Genomic DNA, 23,515 nt, shown 5'->3' with positions numbered 1-23,515 from the left:
ACAGTGATGGGAGTATGTCAAAGGGACAGAGGAGCCAAATGAAAGAGCTCCCGATGGTCAAAGCCAGAACAATTTGAGCAATATAATAAAATAGTATTGGGTTATAACCCAAAGTATAAAATAAATATCCATGAGTATATATTTATACTCATATAATGATTGATTTGATGGATAAATACATACAAGCATATTAATACATTTATTCATAATGCCACATATATGTATATACATATATACATGCATATATGGAGGAAAAAAGACAAATCTCCCATGCAAAACTCTAAATAATTTATTTTGATAGTTTGCTCCCAAGGAGGTAGTAGAGCAAAACTCTACTCAAGTTTGGGTATACACAGTGACTTCTAAGAGTACAACACAGGAAGGGGGATAGAATAGTAACTTTACTTTGAGGAAACCTGACAAACACCACCTAGCCGAGTGTTCAATGTGAACATCTAAAGTGAGAAATCATTTGATAGTGTGTACACTTGATACGATGCAGTGAAAATGGTACTTTACCTCTGTGGTCTTCCTTCCCAAGACCTATAACTCCAGTTTTATCATGCATTGGATAAATTCTAGTAAAGGATATTCTATAAAACAGCTGTCCAGTGCTCCTCAAAACCATCAAGGTCATCAAAAGGAATACAAATCTGAGAAACTGTCACAGCCAAGAGGAGCCTAAGAAGACATGATGACTAGATGCAATGTGGTATCTTGGGTGGTTCTGAAACAGATAAAGAACATCAGGTTAAAACAAAGGAAATTTGGATAAAGTATAGACTTTAATAATAATGTATTGATATTACTTCATTAACTGTAACAAATGTACCATACGAATATACTAATGTAAGATGTTAACAATAGGGAAAACAGTGTGGGGTATATGGAAACTGTACTATTTTCTCAATTTTTCTGTAAACCTAAAACTGTTCTAAAAAATAAAGATTAGTCAAAAATAAACAACTGTTGGACTTCCCTGGTGGCAGAGTTATTAGGAATCCACCTGCCAATGCAGGGGACACCGGTTTGATCACTGGTCTGGGAAGATTTCACATGCCTCAGAGCAACTAAGCCCATGCACCACAACTACTGAGCCTGTGCTCTAGAGCCTGCGAGCTGCAACTACTGAAGCCCATGTTCCTAGAGCCCATGCTCCACAATGGGAGAGTAGAGGGGGCTATTCAGCTCCCGCCCTCTGCAACTAGAGAAAGCTTGCATGCAGCAACGAAGGCCCAGCATAGCCAAAAATAAATAAAGCAGTGTGTACATGTCAAAAAATTTTAAAAAATAACTAACAGTCAACAACAAATTCTGTATCTGTCAAAACTATCCTTCATTCAAAGGAAAACTGAGAGAATGTGTTGCTAGCAAACCTGCCCTTCAAGAACAGCTAAAGGAAGTTCTCTAAATGGAAAGGAAATGATAAAAGGAGGTCTGGAAATTTAGAAAGGAAAGTACATCAGAATGGGTGAAAATGGGGGAATACTATCTTTTTCATGAGTTTCTTAAATCATATTTGATGGTTAAAGCTAAAATTATAACACTATCTAATGTGGTGGCTCAATACATGTAGAAGAAATACTTAAGACAATTATACATTTTTAATGGGGGTATCATAAAGCAATCTAAATGAAAATAAGGTCTCTCTACTGTAGTTGAAGTAGTAAAATACTAAAAAGAGTAGACTATTATAAGTCACTGTTCATGGGGTTCTCAAACTTGTTTAAAACTCAACATTCAAAAAACTAAGATCATGGCATCCAATCCCATCACTTCATGGAAAATAGATGGGGAAACAATGGAAACAGTGACAGACTTTATTTTCTTGGGCTCCAAAATCACTGCAGATGGTGACTGCAGCCATGAAATTAAAACATGTTTGCTCCTTGGAAGAAAAGCTATGACCAATCTAGACAGCATATTAAAAAACATAAACACTACTTTGCTAACAAAGGTCTGTACAGTCAAAGCTATGGTTTTTCTAGTAGTCATGTATGGATCTGAGAGTTGGACCATAAAGAAAGCTGAGCACTGAAGAATTGATGGTTTTGAACTGTGGTGTTGGAGAAGACTCTTGAGAGTCCCTTGGACTGCAAGGAGATCCAACCAGTCAATACTAAAGGAAATCAATCCTAAATATTCACTGGAAGGACTGATGCTGAAGCTGAAGCTCCAATACTTTGGCCACCTGATGTGAAGAACTGACTCATTGGAAAAGACCCTGATGATGGGAAAGATTGAAGGCAGGAAGAGAAGGGGATGACAGAGGATGAGATGGTTGGATGACATCAACAACTCAATGGACATGAGTTTGAGCAAGCTCTGGGAGTTGGTGATGGACAGGGAAGCCTGGAGTGCTGCAGTCCATGGGGTCACAAAGAGTCAGACACAACTGAGCAACTGAACTAAACTGATTATAAGTTACATGTTTATATTGTAACACTTATAACAACAACTAAGAAAACTATATAGAGCAGTGTGCTCAAAAATACTATAAATAAATCAAGATAGAATCCTTAAAAATGTTCAAGCAAGTACAGGAAAGCAAAAGAAGAGAAAGAAGAACAGAGGACACAAACAGAAAATAATGAAATGGGAGACTCAAGTCTTAACATATCAATAATTACTATATTTTATCACTAATTACTATTATAGATTGAATTGTATCCCATAGAAAGATATATTGAAGTCCTAATACCAGTACCTGTGAATGTGGCCTTATCTGGAAACAGGGTTGTCTTAGTTCTGGCTTCTATGACAAAGTACTGTAGAGGGGGTAGCTTACAAACAACAGAAATTTGTTTCTCACAGTTCTAGTGGCTGGAAGTTAGGATATCAGGGTGCCAGCATGCTTGGTAGGCAAGTTCTTTACCCACCCAGGGAAGAACCTGTGTCTCCTGCATTGGTAGGCGAGTTCTTTACCACTGCGCCACCTAGGAAGCCCAGTATAATACAACTGGTGTCCTAATGAGAAAAAGGGAAGCTCCCCGCGTTGAGGATGGTTAAGAATCCAATATGGAATAAATTGGGGGAAATAGATAGGGCTCAGTGAGGTGCCCTGTACCGCCTCACAGGTATAACTCCCCTAGCTCCCCCCAAGCCCTGATTGGTCTAGCGGTGGGGGGTGGGGAGGTCCAGGATTGAGCCCCCCTCCAACAGCTTGCCCTCTCCTTCTCCCAGCAGTCCCCGCCTCTCAGCCACGTGGTAGTTTTTCCACCCAAATCGTTTCCATCTCCCCTCTACTGACTCCCAAGTCCCCTGAGTCCCTGCTGGCCTCCATCCTCTCGCCTCACGGGTGCTCAGTCCCCGCTCCCCCAACCAGATTGTATATGCAACCCTGCCCTTGCACTCCAGTCGCTCCAGTTGCTACCATTCTCCGCCTCCAACTAAATCAGGTGATCTCTGAAGATGTAAATAAGCGGGGAGGGTAGCAGACAGGAAGATGAAGGGAGAAAAGCTGCCCACCATCACGGGACAGGAATGTAGGTGAATAGGAAAATGATAGAAGAATCACACCTGGGTGAGGACAGCTATATTGTGCACGTGGAGGCTGTAGTTATGACCTGAGGTGACTTCAGCTGGGCGGGTTGGTTCCCACAAGAAGGAAAGCGGAATCTGTAATGTTGTGTGTGCGCATGCGTGCGTGTGTGCGCCTGTGTGTGCGTGTGTGCGCATGCGTGTGCGTGTGCGCATGCGTGCGCGCGTGTGTGCGTGTGTGAATTGCTCAGTCGTGATGGCAACGGACGAATCGGCTTTCTCATAAAAGACAGAAAGAGAAAAAGTGAAGGACAGAAAGACAAACTGGTGGTATTGGAACACTTTTAAGAAATGACTCGGTCTACACCAGAGTCTTCCCTGGTGGCTCAGATGGTAAAGCATCTGCCTACAATGCGGGAGACCCAGGTTCGATCCCTGGGTTGAGAAGATCCTCTGGAGAAGGAAATGGCAACCCACTCCAGTACTCTTGCCTGGAAAATCCCATGGACGGAGGAGCATTGTAGGCTATAGTCCATGGGGTCGCAAAGAATCAGAGACGACTTCACTTTCACTTTCACACCAAAGTCAACCCAACCTTTCATCATTGGAAGGTTGACAACAGTTAGTTTTGACTTAATTTCCAAAGCCTCGAGTGAGGAAACCAAAGACCTTATAAAAAGCTCAACATCATCTTTCACTGTCCATTATGAAACTGGAGCTTTGCGATGACAACGTTTTATTAATACAACTGCTAATTCGTCTCAGAAGGAACAACTTGTTCAGAGGATCTCCTCCCTCATATCCTGTTAGCACCAGAGGACTTACAGCCTGGGTCACCTCCCGGACCCATACCTCACAGACCGTTATCATATCAAACAGCTGATGGCAAGGCCCCACTGGCAGGTGAGGAGATCGTGTGCATCAACCCAGGGAGAAGATCAGGGACAAGCACTAAGAGGATTACCAGTGTGTGCAAGGGACAAATACCTGGACCACTTGGAGGATGCAGACCCCAACCAGTGTTTCGCCAAGGGCAAGGTCTCTAAGCACGACTACAGTTACCCCATGTGGACTCCTTAGACTTTGGCATCAGTGTGGGACCAGTGAGATTAAGACATAGTCATCTCAGAGCAAGTCCCAGCAGTGGAAGGAGAGTATCATGCACATACAACAGAATGCATTCAACTGTGAGTAAAACGGAAGGGGCTGCTGTCAGGACTCAGTGAGAACTTGGCTCCAAGCAGTGAGCTGTATGTGGGGAGGACAGCATGCTCTATTGCTGTGTGTGGGACCAGTGGAGACTATACAGACCTGTCTTGTGCTATGAGAAGTTTTGCCTCCATTGGATGGCTCTAACAGAGTTCTGTTTCTTGGCCCTCTGTTCTTACTGTCACCTCCCACTTTGGGCCTGCTACCACTGAGGAATGATGTGCAGGTGCTATGGAAGGAACCACAAAGCGGCTGTGTGACTCAGTTTCAGAGAGAGAGGGGAAGGAGGGAGGGAGAGGGAGGAAGAATATGATTTCATTTTTATTTAAAAAAATCGTATCTGTGTGTATAAATACATACACATAATGAAGGTGTGAAAGGCTCCACAAATTGGTACCCTCAATATTACAAGGGGAGGGGAAGGGAATATGAAAGGGGAGATTTTTTTAATTTTAAAAATTAATTTATTTTAATTGGAAGCTAATTACAAGATTGTGGTGGTTTTTGCCATACATCGACATGAATCAGCCATGGGTGATTCATCCCATCCCTCTGGGTTGTCCCAGAGCAGTGGCTTTAAGTGCCCTGCCTCATACATTGAACTTACCCTGGTCATCTGTTTTACATATGGTAATATACATGTTTCAATGCTACTCTCTCATATCATCCCACCCGCACCTTCTCCCACAGAGTCCAAAAGTCTGTTCTCTACATCTGTGTCTCCCCTGCTGTCCTGCATATAGGGTCATTGTTACCATTGAAAGGGGAGATTTTACCTTTATCTTCTTCTTTTTTTTAAGAATAAATAAATAAATAATATTAAAAATGAAGAAATAAAATCCATTTGTTGCTGCACATGGGCTTTCTCTAGTTGTAGAATAGAGGCCTACCCTCTGGTTGCAGTGCATGGGCTTCTCATTGCAGTAGCCTCTTTTGTTTGCAGAGCAGGGGATCTAGAGCATGCAGGCTTCAGTAGTTGCAGCATGTAGGCTCAGTAGTTGTGGCTCATAGGCTCTAGAGCATAGACTCAATAGTTTTGGTGCACGGGCTTAGTTACCTCAGGGCGTGTGGAATCTTTGCAGAGCAGGAATGAAACCTGTGTCCCCTGCATTAACAGGTAGATTGATTCTTAACCACTGGGTCACCAAGGAAGTCCTTTATCTTCTTGCATTTATTATTTCACTTCCTACAATGAGAAAAAACATATTTGTAACTTAAAAGAAAATGTCAATTAAATAAATTTTTGAGAGAAATTTTTTCCCCTCAAACCTAATTTTACTCTTGTTCTCTGCTCTGGTGGACTGGTATCATCATTCACTTCCAAGACAAGAGACCTACAAGTAATTCAAGATCCTTCCTTCTCTGTAATCTTCCACCCTTCCACTTAGTCACTAAATCCAGATTTTAGCTCATAAATATCCCGACCTTCTTCTAATTAATAAGTCCTGTCTATTCTAGTTCCTAAATATCTTTTAAATCCCTTCCCCTCTTTACCATCCCTGCGAATAAGGCTTGTTTTTGTTTTTTTTTTTTTTTTAATTCAGGACTTCATCATCTGTCAATAATCACATGTTTTATTCCCCCATCCATTCTCTCTCATATAACACTCTCAGACTATCTTTCTAAACAATTATAGTGTACCACTGCTGGAAAACAAATGAAAACATTTTTATTTTAAGAGGCATACTTTTATTTTAATATTCATAGGAAATATATATTAAACTCATAATTTCAAAAATATTATTGACTAAATTTAAAAAATTAAAATGGTAAAGGTAGAATATGAATAAGTGAAGTTGGAAAACATTGGCTTATAAGGATAAAGCCCAAACTCCATGAATCTTTATGACCTAGTCCCATCCTACCTTTCCAATTTTGTCATCATAAAAGTACCATTTCAATTAAGGAAAACTTTCTGATGGCCCCAAATATGCTTTCTTCTTTCATCCCTCTCTGCCCTTCCTCATGATATTCTTACTCATTCTACTTAGTAATCTCCTCCTTTTCATGATATTCTTACTCATTCTACTTAGTAATCTCCTCCTTTTCTTTGAATATTCAGCTCAAATATTTCTTCTGTGAGGATCTTTTTCGGGGGGTATGTGAATGTTTACAGAAGCTTTACTCATAATTACTAGAAGCAACCAAGATGTAATCCAGTAAGTGACTAGATAAACAGACTATGGTATATCCAAACAATGGGATACTACTGAAAGATAACAGGGAATGAAGTACCAACCCATGCAAAAACATGGATGAATCATAAACATAAATGATTTATATGTGAAACAAGTCAGTATGAAAAGATGACATACTGTATGATTCCATTTATATGACATTCTAAAAGAGGCAAAACTAAAATGACAGTAAAAACATCACTGGTTTCCAGGTATTTGGAGAAGAGGAGGAGGTTGAAGGACAGGGGAATATTTCAGGACAGTGAACTTTTCTCTATGATACTGTAATGGTAGATGCTTAATATTTTTTTCCAAACCCATAGAACTTTAGAGCACAAAGTAAAATATGAAAAAAACTTAATATATTTAACTAAAACAAAAAAATCACTTAGGAGATCAAGCGATACAAAGGTCAGAATGCACAACATGAAAAAAGAATTTGCAATTTGGGTTACAAAAGTACAAAAGAACGCTTCTGAAGTGGGTGCAAACCTAAGTAACTTTGTAAATGAGTGATGTTTAAGAGTATAGGCAAAAGGGACTGTACATAAGCATTCTATTCTAGTTGACAAAATTTTTTCCCCTAAGGGTACAGGCTAATAATTCTGAAACCACTATACATGTATACTGGAATTGAACAATTAACTATCTGATGGTGGACTGTAGGAGCCAGGTTTCTTAGTGTTGAAGTGGGAGGATACAGATAAGCAAAGGGAAGAAGGTAAAATGACCCACAGGGTAATAGATATGAATTGGAAATATTAGTATGAATTCATTTTACCTTAATACAGATACATGTATAAATATATATATGTTATTAAATTAATTAAATAAGGAGGCCATTACACTGATGTGGCTCTAATGCCATGGTGGCCTATGTAAGCAAGCCAGAATCTAAGCTTCAAGGTTTCAAAATCACAACAATAAGGACAGCCAATCACAAACAGCCAATTAGGCTTTAAGTAATAGGCTTCAGCAGTACGTGAACCAAGAACTTCCAGATGTAAAACTTGTGTTTAGAAAAGACAGAGAAACCAGAGATCAGATTGCCAACATTGGCTGGATCATAGAGAAAGCAAGGAAATACCAGAAAAACACCTACTTGTTTCATTGACTATGCTAAAGCCTTTGACTGTGTAGATCACAAAAACTGTGGAAAATTCTTCAAGAGATGGGAATACCAGACCACAAATATTTTCACCACCTTACCTGCCTCCTGAGAAACCTGTATGCAGATCGAGAAGCAACAGTTAGAACTGGACATGGAACAATGGACTGGTTCCAAATTGGAAAAGGAGTACGTGAAGGCTGTATATTGTCATCTTGCTTATTTAACTTAATGCAAGGACATCATGCAAAATGGCGGGCTGGATGAATCACAAGCTGGAATCAAGATTGCTGGGAGAAATATCAACAGCCTCAGATATGCAGATGATACCACTCTAATGGCAGAAAATGAAGAGGAACTAAAAGAGCCTCTTAATGAGGGTGAAAGAGGAGAGTGAAAAATCTGGCTTAAAATTCAATATTAAAAAAACTAAGATCATAGCATCCAGTCCCATCACTTCATGGCAAATAGAAGAGGAAAAAGTGAAACAGTGACAGAGTTTATTTTCTTGGGCTCTAAAATCACTGTGGACAATGACTGCAGGCATGAAATTAAAAGACACTTGCTCTTTGGAAGAAAAGCAATGACAAACCCAGACAGCATATTAAAAAGCAAAGACATCAGTTTGCCAACAAAGGTCCATCTAGTCAAAGCTATAGTTTTTCCAGTAGTCATGTATGGATGTAAGAGTTGGACTATAAAGAAGGCTGAGCACCAAAGAATTGATGCTTTTGAATTGTGGTGCTGGGGAAGACTCTTGAGAGTCCCTTAGACAGCAAGGAGATCAAACCAGTCAATCCTAAAGGAAATCGATCCTGAATATTCACTGGAAGGACTGATGCTGAAGCTGAAGCTCCAATACTTTGGCCACATGATGTGAAGAGCTGACTCGTTGGAAAAGACCCTGCTACTGGGAAAGATTGAGGGCAGGAGGAGATGAGGGTGACAGAGGATGAGATGGTTGGATGGCATCACTGACTCAATGAACATGAGTTTGAGCAGACTCTGGGAGATAGTTGGGACAGCAGCCTGGCATGCTGCAGTTCATGGGGTTGCAAAGAGTCAGACACAACTTAGTGACTGAACAACAACAACAAATGTTTTTTGCAGAATTATTCACAACAGCCAAGATATGGAAACATCCTAGGTGTCCACTGACAGATGAATGGATAAAAAAGTTGTGGGATACACATACACACACATATATATGCACATACATACAATGCAATATTCAGCCACAAGAAAGAAGGAAATTCTGCCATTTGCAACAACATAGATGAACTTTAAGGGCATTATACTAAGTGAAATAAGTCAGACGAAGACAAATATAGTATGCTGTCACTTATATGTGGAATCTAAAAAACTGAACTCATAGAAACAGAGAGCAGAATGGTAGTTTCTAGGTGCTGGGGAGTAGAGGAGAAGGAGAAATGTTCAAAGGGTACATAATTTCAGTTATAAAATAAATAAATGATGAGTATCTAATGTACAGGATTGTGACTGTAATTAAAAATACTGTATTATATACTTGAACGTTGCTAAGAGAGGACCTTAAATATTCTCATCACAAAAAAGAAATGGTAATTATGTGGCTGGTGGTAATCATTTTACAATATGTACATGTATAAAAATCAATGCATTGTATACCTTGAACTTACACAGTGTTATATGTCAATTATAGCTCAATAAAGTTGGAAAAAATAATTATCAGACAGTTTGTTTAAGAATAATTGAGCTGACACAATAAGAGAAGCCACCACAATGAGAAGCCCATGTGCCACTACTAGAGAAAGCCCTCACATAGCAAAGACGACCCTGCTACTGCTGCTAAGTCACTTCAGTTGTGCCCAACTCTGTGCAACCCCATAGACGGCAGCCTACCAGGCTCCTCTGTCCCTGGGATTCTCCAGGCAAGAATACTGGAGTGGGTTGCCATTTCCTACTTCAGGGGATCTTCCTGACCTAGGAATCAAATTCACATCTCTTTCATCTCTTGCATTGGCAGGCAGATTCTTTACCACTGTGCCACCTGGGAAGGGCATTAAGCCAACTAATTTATGGTAATTGGTTATGGCAGTTCTAGGAAACTAATATACTTCCTAACTTATCTCCCTGCCTCCACCTGTTTACTTCTAATCCATTTTCTACACTCCACCAGGATGGCCTTTTCTAAAATACACATGTAATCATATTAGTCTTCTGCTTAAAAGCCTGCCATGGTTCCCTAGTGATCCATGCTGATCCTTACAGCTTCAGTTCTTGCTACTCCATTACATAATCCCTACACATTAATAACATGTTACTTGAAATTCTCCCCCAAATACTATGGTCATGCATACTTATCTGCTCATCTATATATTGCTCCCTCTGCCTAGATCATAGCCCCTGAATACCATCAAATTTTTCTTTGCAATCACATATGCAAGAAGAGGCAGTAGAGAATATAGAATGGTTTTTCAAGAAATCTGGCTATGAAGGCTGAGAAACTTTTGTCAGTGACAAATTTTGAAACCAGAGCTTCTGGAATCCGCTTTCTAACAAACACTGCTAGAAAGGGACCCCTTATTTATACAAAGCCATTCTCCCAAATTCTGTCATTGGCCCTCTTCTGTTTCACCTCTGTTTTCTCCCTCTGCAGTGGCATCCAGTCTTCTATCTTCAAATACCACCTATTATCATTGAGACTAGCAAATCTCTATCTTTACTTTAAATATCTCTCCCAAGTTCAGACCACTGGAAGTTGTCCCACTGCACACTGATACTCTGTTAATTTTTTCTTCTACTCATTTTTTTCTCTGTGTGTTTCATTTCAGATAGTTTCTACGGCTGTGTCTTCAAGTTCATTAATTTTTCCTTTGGTTTGTCTAATCTATTAATCCAGTCAAGTAATTTTTTCTCAGACATTAATATCTATAAGTTTAATTTCAGTCTTTTAATATCCTCCATATCTCTCCTCAATATGATCACATTTTCCTTTACTTTATTGAACAAATAGAGTATATTCGAACTTCAAAGTCTTTGTCTACTGATTCTATCATCTGTGCTATTTCTGGGTCTGTATCTGTTGATTGATTTTGCTCATAGTTTCTTGCTTTGTATACTTCATTATTTATTACTGGATACAAGGCATTGGGGATTTTATGTTGTTGAGTGCTGGAATTTTTCTTCGTTTTTCCTTTAAATACTTGTGCAATTTGTTCTGAGATAATAAAGTTACTCAGAAACAATTTAATCCTTTAAGGCTTGCTCTTAAGTTTTGTTAGGTAGAATTAAAGCAACCTGTGTGTGTGTGTGTGCACACGCACACATGTGTGCACATGCTTAGTTGCTCAGTCGTGTCTGACTCTTTGAGACCCTTTGGACTATAGCCTGCCAGGCTCCTCTGTTCATGAGATTTTTCAGGCAAGAAATACTGGAGCGGGTTGCCATTCACTCCTCCAGGGGATCTTCCTGACCCAGGGATCAAACCTGCATATCCTATGTCTCCTGCATTGCAGGCAGATTCTTTACCTGCTGAGCCATCGGGGAAGTCTTTGGTCTAAAGCTAATTTATCTGTACTACTGAGGCAATATTCTTTCTCTTTCTCTCTTTGTCTCTTTGTATCTCTCTCTCTCCGTCTCTCTATGTGCATGTTTCTTCTCTTTGTTACTGTGCCCTGTGAATTTTAGCCACTTCCATTTCCCTGGATTCTCAACACTGCCTTCTAAACTCAAAGAGATTGCTTGACTCTAGCCAGGCTCACTCTCTCTGAACTGTTGTTTCATTTATTTTGTCCAGTTTTGTAGTTATTTAAGGTCAAAGAGTAAATCCAGTCCTTTTTAGTCCATTATAACCAGAAGCATAAGTCCTTACTCTTTTGAAAAGATCACTGTATCTACTCTGAGAAAAACCAAACTGTTGAAGGGCAAAAGTGGAAGCAGACAGACTAAGCTATCACAATAATCCAGGTAGAATTTATTATCTAGCAGGGGTAGCAGTGGAGATAGGGTTTTACCTGCTGGGGCTTCCTTGGTGGCTCAGCAGTAAAGAATCCACCTGCAACACAGGAGATTCAGGAGACGGGTCAGGAAAATCCCCTGGAGGAGGGTGTAGCAACCCACTCCAGTATTCTTGTCTGGACAATCCCATGGACAGAGGAACCTGGCAGGGTTGCAAAGAGTTGGACACGACGGAAGCAACTTAGCATGCATGCATAGTACCTGCCATACAATGGGCTCTCTATAAATGTTAGTGATTATTATATTACAGTTACCACTCCCCAAACTTGTTTTGTTGCCAACAGTTTTATTCTTTGTTAATTGTCTCACCATTAATCTAGACTCCTAAACCAGGGCCTTTTAGGGCTTTAAGCCATTTCAATGCTACTCCCTTCTTTTTTTTTTTCAGTTTCTTTAAAAAAAATATTTATTAATATTTATTTGACTGTGCTGGATCTTAGTTGTGGCATGCAAACTCTTAGTTGTAGCATGTGGCATCTAGTTCCCTGACCAGGGATCAAACCCAAGCCCCCAGCATTGGGAGCTCAGAGTTTTAGCCACTGAACCACCAGGGAAGCCCCCCAATGCCACTCCCTTCTTAATTCCTCTCATACTCTTCACAGTCACTTAGTAAACAAAGGTCTATTGAATCTTTTTCAGAAATACTTCTCTAAATCTATCACTTCCTCTCTTTTGTTTAGGACCTCACTTCTCCCTGATACAATTCCGATAGCCTTCTAAATTAATCTCCCTTCCTCTGGTCTTTCCTAGTGTATTCTTCAAACTGTAACCGGTTGTCTAAAACACAGTGGACTTTCCCCTTTAACACTCTCCAATGGGAATGCCCTGGAAGTTCAGTGGTTAGGACTCAATACTTTCACTGCTGGATGGGGTTCAATCCCTGGTTGGGGAACTAAGATCTTGTAAGCTATGTGGTATGGCAAAAAAACAAAACAAAAAACCCCAACTCTCCAATGGCTACCACATAGTTTGGTATAAAAGGCCCTTTTGTGTTCTGACTCCTGCCCACCTATCCAACTTTATCTTCTTTATCTTCTATCAATTCCTTATACCAGTCTATTTTCAATTACAAGAATGGGCCATGCGGTTTTACCATTTCATGCCTGGGTAATTTAATTTCTTCCTGAAATGCCCTTCCTTACCTTGTGTACTTAGTAAGTGCTTATTCATTCTCTGTCTCTGTTTAATTGCATTCTCTATGAAGATATATCTAATCTCACTCTCTGTTGTTACTTTATCACATTTTTTCTATTTGTTTCCCTTACCACTAGATTGTCTTTATTTCTTAAGAGCAAAAGTCACATTCATATTTTTATTCTCAAAGTGTTCCATAGTGTCTAGTGAATAAAAATATCACCTCCAAAGATCCTGATTTAGTAACCGGGTGTGGGACCTGGAAATTGGCTAAAAAAAAAACTCCAGGTGATTCTAATGCAGATGAGTGGGTCTGCACATGCCCTTTGGGAGGTTCATGAACTCAATTAAATTACATGAAAACTGTAAATATATTAATATATGTGTATTTATCTAGAAAGAGTCTATACTTTATATCATCTATGACCTCCAAAAAGGCAAAAAACTCAGTGATTAAATGGGAAACGTATATTGCTGACAAGTTACAAAACAATTAAGCTAAATTCTAGAGCAAAAATATAAATAAGGTGTTGTGGGAACATAGACCAAGGAGCAACTATGTGTGCCTAGGGTAGCTAGAAAAAGCTTCACATGAAGGTAATATTTTAGCAGGATCTTCCAAAGTGAGTATAAGTTTGCCAAGGTGGAATAGAAAAATATTAGTATTCTAGGCAGAGGGAACAGAATATGTAAAGACACAGATACAAAAGGGAAGTATTACATTCAACATGTTTAGAGTATTTGTGAGAGGAAGTGCATGGATATTATGAAAAGAGACCTTGTATGCCAAGTTAAAGAATTTTAACTTTATCCTATAAGTAGAGAAATAATGTTTTTGTAGTTGAGATAAAGTTTTCATAACATAAAAGTCACCATTTTAACTATTAAGGTGTACAAATTCAGTAGTTTCTGGTGTATTCATATTGTTGTGCAACCATTACCACTAATTCCAGAACATTTCATCATTCAGAAAGAAACTATGTGCCTACTAAGCAGTCACTCCTGATTGCCCTCTTAACCCCCCAAGCCCCTGGCAACCACTAATCTGATTTCTGTCTCTAAGAATTTTACATTTTAGATATTTCATATAAGTGGAATCATACAGTGTGAGGCTTTTTCTGTCTGGCTTTTTAAACTTAGGATTTTGTTCTCTTCACCAATGTTGTAGCATGTATCAGTACATCATTCATTCATTCTTTCTTTTTTTTGCTGAATAGTGTTTCATTGTATGGGTATACCACATTTTGCTTATCAGTCAATGGATATTTGGGTTATTTCCATTTTGGGGCTATTATGAATAATGCTGTTATGAACATTCATGTACAAGTATACATTGTAAAGCCTATTTTCAATTATCTTTGATAATATATCTAGAAGTAGAACTGCCAAGTCATATGATAAATCTGTGTTTAACTTTTTGAGGAACCCCAACAGAGACTTTTAAGCAAAGTAATGGACAGTAGGATAGGAGCTATAGCAAAGTATAGAAGAAAACTGGAATGGGAAAGAGACAGGAGGCAGGAAGACCACAGGGATGACTATTGTAATAGTCTAATAAGAGTAGAATAAGGGTTTAGATTTCCCTGGTGGCCCAGTGGATAAGATTCTGCCTGCCAATACAGGGGACATGGGTTTGATCCCTGATCTGGGAAGATCCCACATGTAGTGGAACAACTAAGCCTGTGCTCCACAATTACTGAGCCTGTGCTCTAAAGCCTGTGCATGAGCTACAACTACTGAGCCCACATGCCACAACTACTGAAGTCCACATGCCCTAGAGCCCATGCTCTGCAACAAGAGAAGTCACTGCAATAGAAGCCCACGTACCACAACAAAGAGTAGCCCCTGATCACCGCAACTAGAAAAAGCCTGCACACAGCAGTGAAGACCTAGTGCAGGAAAAAAAGAAATTCTGTCTCTCTCTCACACACACACACAGATTAAAAAGAGGCTAGAGAAAAGGCAAAATAATAGTGTGTGTAATGTTCAGGATAAGGAACAGGGATAAGTCAAGAAGATGACACTGAATTTGCTAGCTTAAAAAACCAGATGGATGGTGACATTAACTGAAATTAAGAACAAAGGAGGGAGAAGAAACTTAAAAAAGGTAGTAGAGCATAGTGGTTAAAATTATTGGCTCTAGAGCCAGACTGCTTAGGTTAATTCAGATATAGCCACTTACTAGCTGTGTGACCTTGGACAGGTTACTTACCATTCCATGTATCAATTTCCTCATCTAGAAGATGGATATAATATGCAACTTCATCAAGGTGTTGAGAAAAATAAAATGACTTAAAATACATAAAGCACCAAGAATAGTATTGAGCATGTAGTAAGTGCTCAATACCATCTAGTACTGTGTTATTTTTGGTAATGATTTCAATCTTTTTAATTTATAAAGATTTGTTTTGTGGTCTAACATGTGGTCTCTCCTGCAGAATGTCCCTCATGCACCAGAAAAGAATGTGTATTTCTGATGTTGTTGGGTGGGATGTTCTGTATATATGTCTGTTAAGTCTAGTTGGTTTCTTGTTTTTTTATTTGCATAATATTTGGTACTTATAACATATGAAGAGAACATATAACATATGAAGAACATATAGCATACAAACATATAACATATAAGACATATGAACATATAACATATGAAGCATAAGGTAAAAATCCATGAAGCTACCACTCCCCTTGAGCACGAGAATGTCATACACCTTCACTCTCCCCAAAACACACCCCTGTACCATCCCCATAGGGAAGCATTGTGGCCATTGTGTTGATTCCCTTGCTTTCCTTCATAATTATAGCACATATGTATGAATCCTATGAAATGTATCTTTAGTATTGAGCTTTATTAAAATGGCATCATATTGATAAACTTCCAAACCCTGTATTTATTCTGCATTGTATGATAAGAGCCCAGAGTGATGTCAGGGCTGTGGTCCCTGTTTCACTGACTTGACATTGAGGTACAGTCATCCCTCAGTCCTTTATTCGTCTTTCTGTAGGTGGGCTTTTGGGTGGCTTGCAGTCTTTTGCTCATCTCCATCTCCTGATTTCTCTGTATTCCACTCAAGGGCACCCAAAATATAACAGACTAAGGGTACAGAGATGCTCAATGAGACCACCTGGTAGGATGACACCCCCAATTATGCCTATACCCTCGGAAAGGAGGGCCTGATATTGTTAATGATGATGATATTATTTGAGGTGAATAATCTAAGTGTCAGATGCTAAGTTTGAAACATTCAGGGAAGAAGAGTCCAGTACAGAGTTAGAAAAAATAAACTGAATTTTGAAAAAAATAAGTATTTAAAGCCATCAGTATAGATAAGAGTTCTTATAGAGAACATATAAGATAAAAAAGAAAAACCAAGGATAGAAGATAGAAATCTTCTTTCTGGGCTATTTCTTAACCCACCTTCTAAACATTCCCTTGGGTACTAACGTTAACCTGTTCCTATTATTATAATCTCCATAAGCAATCTCATATATCCCCATGCTTTTAACCATTAGCTAAGTGCTGCTGCTGCTAAGTTGCTTCAGTCGTGTCCGACTCTGTGCAACCCCATAGATGGCAGCCCACCAGGCTCCCCCGTCCCTGGGATTCTCCAACCAAGAACACTGGAGTGGGTTGCCACTTCCTTCTCCAGTGCATGAAAGTGAAAAGTGAAAGTGAAGTTGCTCAGTCATATCCGACTCCTCGAGACCCCATGGACTGCAGCCTACCAGGCTCCTCCGTCCATGGGATTTTCCAGGCAAGAGTACTGGAGTGGGGTGCCATTGCCTTCTCCGTAGCTAAGTGCTAGTAGTTCTTAAATCTCTACTTCCTGCGTTCACTTCTCCTCTTAGCTAGAATTCTTAGATCTCATTTCTGAATAACTGCATCTTCTTGGATTCCCTAAACATGTCTAAAACTGAACTTATTGTCACTCTGACAACCAAACTTGTTCCTCCTATATTCCTTATCTCAGCCAATGGTACCATTTTCCTCAAGTCAAGCCAGAAACCTGGAAGTCATCTTTTATTCAACAAGGCCATCACCAATATATACATATCTTAGTTCCCACTAAAGTTGTGTTCTACTCTTACAAAGATCTCTAGAATCTATCCTCTCCAACTCTACAATTGGCCTAGTTCACGCCCTTGCCATCTTGTATATGGTATAACTATTATATACTCACTAGTCTCCCAGTCTTGGATCTTGGCCAATAACTATTTCATTCCCACCTACCACATGGCCACCATTATTATCCATTTAAAACTAAATTCTATTTTCTTAAAACCTACTTGAAGTACTATAGGACTCTTTTCCAATAACCACAGCAACTGATAGAGGTTAGCAGTCCCCATCAGTCCTAGCCTCTACCTGCTTATCCTCATCTTTAGTCACTCACCATTTCATACTTCTCAGTGCTATTCAAAGTTCATCAAAGGAGTGGGACTTCCCTACTGGTCCAGTGGCTAAGACTCTGTGCTCCCAATACTGGGGGTTCTGGGTTTGATCCCTGGTTATGGAACTATATTGCACATTCCACAACTAAGAGTTTGTATGCCATAACGAAAAAGATTCTGCATGCTACAACTAAAGAAAGGAAGAATTAGAAAATATAAATAAGACCAATCACAAGTAATCAAATTGAAACTGTAATTAAAAATCTTTCAACAAACAAAAATCCAGGATCAGATGGCTTCACAGGTGAACTCTATCAAACATTTAGACAAGAGCTAATACCTATCCTTCTCAAAAAAAATTGCAGAGGGAGGAACACTCTCAAATTCATTCTACGAGGCCGCCATCACCCTGATACCAAAACCAGACAAACATATCACAAAAAAAGAAAATTATAGATCAGTATCACTGATGAACATAGAGGCAAAAATCCTCAACAAAATACTAGCAAACTGAATCCAACAACACATTAAAAGAACCGTACACCATGATCAAGTGGGATTTATCCCAGGAACACAAGGATTCTTTAATATATACAAATCAATCAATATGATATAACATATTAACAAATTAAAGAATAAAAACCACATGGTCATCTCAATGGATGCAAAAAAATTGACAAAATTCAACACCCATTTGTGATAAAACCTCCAGAAAGTAAGCATAGAGGGAAACTACCTCAACATAATAAAGGCCATATAAAACAGACCCACAGCAAACATCATTCTCAACGTAACGCATATATATGGAATTTAGAAAGATGGTAACGATAACCCTGTATGTGAGACAGCAAAAGAGACACAGATGTATAGAACAGTCTTTTGGACTCTGTGGGAGAGGGAGAGGGTGGGATGATTTGGGAGAATGGCATTGAAACATGTATAATATCATATAAGAAACGAATCGCCAGTCCAGGTTCGATGCAGGATACAGGATGCTCGGGGCTGGTGCACTGGGGTGACCCAGAGGGATGGTATGGGGAGGGAGGTGGGAGGGGGGTTCAGGATGGAGAACATGTGTACACCCGTGGTGGATTCATGTTGATGTATGGCAAAACCAATATAATATTGTAAAGTAATTAGCCTCCAATTAAAATAAATAAATTTAAATTAAAAAAAAAAGAACTGAAAGCATTTCCTCTAAGATCAGGAACAGACAAGGATATCTATTCTCACCACTCTTATTCAACACAGTTTTGGAAGTCCTAGCCATGGCAATCAGAAAAGAAAAAGAAATAAAAGGAATCCAAATTGGAAAAGAAGTAAAACTGTCACTGTTTGCAGATGACATGATACTATACATATAAAATCCTAAAGATGCCACCAGAAAACTACTAGAGCTCATCAATGAATTTAATAGTTGCAGGATACAAAACTAATACACAGAAACCTCTTGTATTCCTATACACGAACAACAAAAGATCAGAAAGAGAAATTAAGGGAACAACCGCATTTAACATTGCAACAAAAAGAATAAAATACCTAGGAATAAACCTACCTAAAGGGACAAACCTACAAAAAGAGGCCTGTACTCCAAAAACTTATATGCAGAGTACATCGTGAGAAACGCTGGGCTGGAGGAAGCACAAGCTGGACTCAAGATTGCTGGGAGAAATATCAATAACCTCAGATATGCAGATGACATCACTCTTATGGCAGAAAGTGAAGAACTAAAGAGCCTCTTGATGAAAGTGAAAGAGGAGAGTGAAAAAGTTGGCTTAAAGCTCAACATTCAGAAAACTAAGATCGTGGCATCTGGTCCCATCACTTCATGGCAAATAGATGGGGAAACAGTGGAAACAGTGGCTGACTTTATTTTTTGGGGCTCCAAAATCACTGCAGATGGTGACTGCAGCCATGAAATTAAAAGATTCTTACCCCTTGGAAGGAAAGTTATGACCAACCTAGACAGCATATTGAAAAGCAGAGACATTACTTTGTCAACAAAGGTCCATCTAGTCAAGGCTATGGTTTTTCCAGTGGTCATGTATGGATGTGAGACTTGGACTGTGAAGAAAGCTGAGCGCCGAAGAATTGATGCTTTTGAACTGTGGTGTTGGAGAAGACTCTTGAGAGTCCCTTGGACTGCAAGGAGATCCAACTAGTCCATCGTAAAGGAGATCAGTCCTGGGTGTTCATTGGAAGGACTGATGTTGAAGCTGAAACTCCAATACCTTGGCCACCTGATGCGGAGAGCTGACTTATTTGAAAAGACCCTGATGCTGGGAAAGAGTGAGGGCAGGAGGAGAAGGGGATGAGATGACAGAGGATGAGATGGTTGGATGGCATCACTGACTCGATGGACATGGGTTTGGGTGAACTCCGGGAGTTGGTGATGGACAGGGAGGCCCACGATTCATGGGGTCGCAAAGAGTCAGACACGACTGAGCGACTGAACTGAACTGAACTGAACTGCAAAAAGCATAAGACACTGATGAAAGAAATCAATGACACAAACAGATGGAGAGATATACCATATTCTTGGATTAGAAGAATCAATACTGTGAAAATGACTATACTACCCAAAGCAGTGTCAACTCCAGTACTTTGGCCACCTCATGCGAAGAGCTGACTCATTGGAAAAGACTCTGATGCTGGGAGGGATTGGGGGCAGGAGGAGGAGGGGACGACAGAGGATGAGATGGCTGGATGGCATCACTGACTCGATGGACGTGAGTCTGGGTGAACTCCAGGAGTTGGTGATGGACAGGGAGGCCTGGCGTGCTGTGATTCATGGGGTTGCAAAGAGTCGGACACGACTGAGCGACTGAACTGAACTGACCCAAAGCAGTCTACAGATTCAATGCAATTCCTATCAAATTACCAATGGGATTCTTCACAGAATTAGAACAAAACATTTTATAATTTGTATGGAAACACAAAAGACCTTGAATAGCCAAAGCAATCTTGAGAAAGAGAAACAGCTGGAGGAATCAGGCTCCCTGACTTCAAACTATACTACAAAGCTACAGTAATCAAGAGAATATGGTACTGGCACAAAAACAGATATATACATCAACTGTACAGGTTAGAAAGCCCAGAGATAAACCCATGCACCTATGGGATCTTCCCAACCCAGGAATCGAACCTGGGTCTCCCGCATTGCAGGCAGACACTTTACCGTCTGAGCCACCAGGGAAGCCCAGTGGTCACCTAATCTATGTCAAAGAAAGCAAGAATATATTAACACAGTGGAAAAAAGACAGCCTCTTCACTAAGTGGTCCTGGGAAAACTAGACAATTACATGTAAAAGAATGAAATTAGAACATTCTCTAACACCACACACAAAAATAAACTCAAAATGGATTAAAGACCTAAAGGTAAGACTGAACACTCAGGATGGGGGACACATGTACACCCATGGCTAATTCATGTCAATGTATGGCAAAAACCACTATAATATTGTAAAGTAATTAGCCTCCAATTAAAATAAATTAATTAATTTTAAAAATTCTTAGAAGAAAACATAGGCAAAACACTCTTTAACATAAATCACAGCAAGATCTTTTTAGACTCACCTCCTAGAGTAATGAAAATTTTAAAAAATAATAAACAAATGGGACCTAATTAAACCTAAAAGCTTTTTCACAGCAAAGGAAACCATCAGATCAGATCAGATCAGTCGCTCAGTCGTGTCTGACTCTTTGCGACCCCATGAATCGCAGCACGCCAGGCCTCCCTGTCCATCACAAACTCCCGGAGTTCACTGAGACTCACGTCCATCGAGTCAGTGATGCCATCCAGCCATCTCATCCTCTGTCGTCCCCTTCTCCTTCTGCCCCCAATCCCTCCCAGCATCAGAGTCTTTTCCAATGAGTCAACTCTTCGCATGAGGTGGCCAAAGTACTGGAGTTTCAGCTTTAGCATCATTCCTTCCAAAGAAATCCCAGGGCTGATCTCCTTCAGAATGGACTGATTGGATCTCCTTGCAGTCCAAGGGACTCTCAAGAGTCTTCTCCAACACCACAGTTCAAAAGCATCAATTCTTCGGCGCTCAGCCTTCTTCACAGTCCAACTCTCACATCCATACATGACCACAGGAAAAACCATAGCCTTGACTAGAAACCATAAACAAGATGAAAAGACAATCTTCAGAATGGGAGAAAGAATTTGCAAATAAGGCAATGGACAAAGGATTAATCTCCAAAACACATAAACAATTCATGGAGCTCAATATTCAAAAAAAAATTAAAAATGGGCAGAAGACCTAAATAGACATCTCTCCAAAGATGTTCCTTTTTTCTTCTTTTAGTTTCTTCACTTGTTTGATGATTTTCTTAAGCGGTATTTGTGTTCAGGGGCTTCCCTGATGGCTCAGTAGTAAAGAATCCACCTGCAATACAGGAGACACAGGAAACAGGGGTTTGATCTCCGGGTCAGGAAGATCCCCTGGAGGAGAGCATGGCAACTCACTCCAGTGTTCTTGCCTGGAGAATCCCATGGACAGAGGAGCCTGGCAGGCTACAGTCCATGGGGTCACCAAGAGATGGACACAAATGAGGTGATTGAGCACATATGCATGTTTGTGTTCCTTTCTCTCTAGTTTTTGTGTATCTATTGTAGGTTTCTGACTTGTGGTTAACATGTGGTTCATATATGTTAACCTATGTATTTGTTTTAAACTGGTAGTCATTTTACTACAAAAATTTTCTAAGAGATCTACATTTTTTTACTCCCCTCTCTCACAGTTTTATATTTCTGCTGTCATATTTTACATTCTCATGTTTATTCCTTAATGGTTTGTTATAGCTGATTTTATAATTTTTCTTTTTAAATCTTAGTTCTACCTTATTTAACCACTGAAATGTTGATCCAAAGCCCTTAATATATATTTGCCTTGACTAGTGGGATTTTTCCTTCCCTATAGATTCTTACTTCTTGCTATGGTCCTTTCTTTGCAACTTAGAGAAGATCCTTTAGCATTTCTTTTAGGGTCAGTTTAATACTGATGAACTCTTTTAGTTTTGGCTAGTCTGAGAAGTTCTTTATCTCTCTACCAGTTTTGAATGATGATCTTGCTGGGCAGAGTATCCTACTTTGTAGAGTTTTCCTGTTCAGGCCTGCAAGCTTCTGCAGAAAAATCAGCTGATAGCTTTCTGGAGGTTCCCTTGTATATGACTTTATTTTTTTCTTGTTGTCTTTAGAATTCTCTTTTAACTTTTACTATTTTAATTATGATATGTCTTGGTATGGGTCTGTTTGGGTTCATCTGTATTTTTTGTACCTGGATATCTGTTTCATTCAGGTTCAGGGATTTTTTTAGCCATAGTTTCATCAACTACATTTTTGACACCTTTCTCTCACTCTTCTCCTTTTGAGACTCCTTTAATGTGGATGTTGGTGTGCTCTATTTTGTCACAGAGGCCCCTTAAACTGTTCTTATTTAATTTTTTTCTTTTTGTTGTTCTGACTTTGTGATTTCCATTATTCTAAATTCCAGATCACTTACACATTCTTCTGTATCACTTCCGTTCAGTTCAGTCACTCAGTCGTGTCCGACTCTTTGTGACCCCATGAATCACAGCACACCAGGCCTCCCTGTCCATCACCAACTCCTGGAGTTTACCCAAACTCATGTCCATCGAGTCGGTGATGCCATCCAGCCATCTCATCCTCTGTCGTCCGCTTCTCCTCCTGCCCCAAATCCCTCCCAGCATCAGGGTCTTTTCCAATGAGTCAACTCTTTGCATGAGGTGGCTTAGTCTACTGTTAATTCCTTCTAGTGTGCCTTTCATTTTAGTTATTATATTCTTCAGTTCTGACAGGTTCTTTTTATATGTGCTAGTCCCTTATTAACATTATCACTGTGTTCATCTATTCTTTTCTCAAGTTCAAATGCTTTGAACTCTTTATCTAGTAAATTCTGTTTTATTAGTTGTTTTTTCAAGGTTTTTAAAATCTGTCTTTGGTTTGAAACAAATTCCCCTGTCTTCTGATTTCCTGTAAGTTTCTCTGTGTCTA

At 39.6% G+C, this 23,515-nt stretch overlaps 1 protein-coding gene across 2 annotated transcripts in view; it reads right to left on the bottom strand.

Moving 5' to 3' along the window:
• Positions 1 to 304: 304 nt before the first annotated feature.
• SNX12 (sorting nexin 12) overlaps positions 305 to 23,515 on the bottom strand; it is a 103,568-nt gene continuing 80,357 nt past the window's right edge. The window contains exons 6-7 of one of the 2 annotated variants that reach the window (XR_008707836.1): positions 5,747 to 5,875; positions 305 to 727 (exon numbers count right to left, since the gene is read on the bottom strand). The gene's annotated coding sequence lies outside the window, so the exon portion shown is untranslated. The remainder of the gene's footprint in view (positions 728 to 5,746; positions 5,876 to 23,515) is intronic. The other variant, XR_008707838.1, reaches the window with a different exon arrangement.

The sequence above is a fragment of the Bubalus kerabau genome, chromosome X (assembly GCF_029407905.1).
Source record: "Bubalus kerabau isolate K-KA32 ecotype Philippines breed swamp buffalo chromosome X, PCC_UOA_SB_1v2, whole genome shotgun sequence".
Taxonomy (NCBI): Eukaryota; Metazoa; Chordata; class Mammalia; order Artiodactyla; family Bovidae; genus Bubalus; species Bubalus kerabau.
This window is presented reverse-complemented; position numbering and strand designations above follow the sequence as displayed.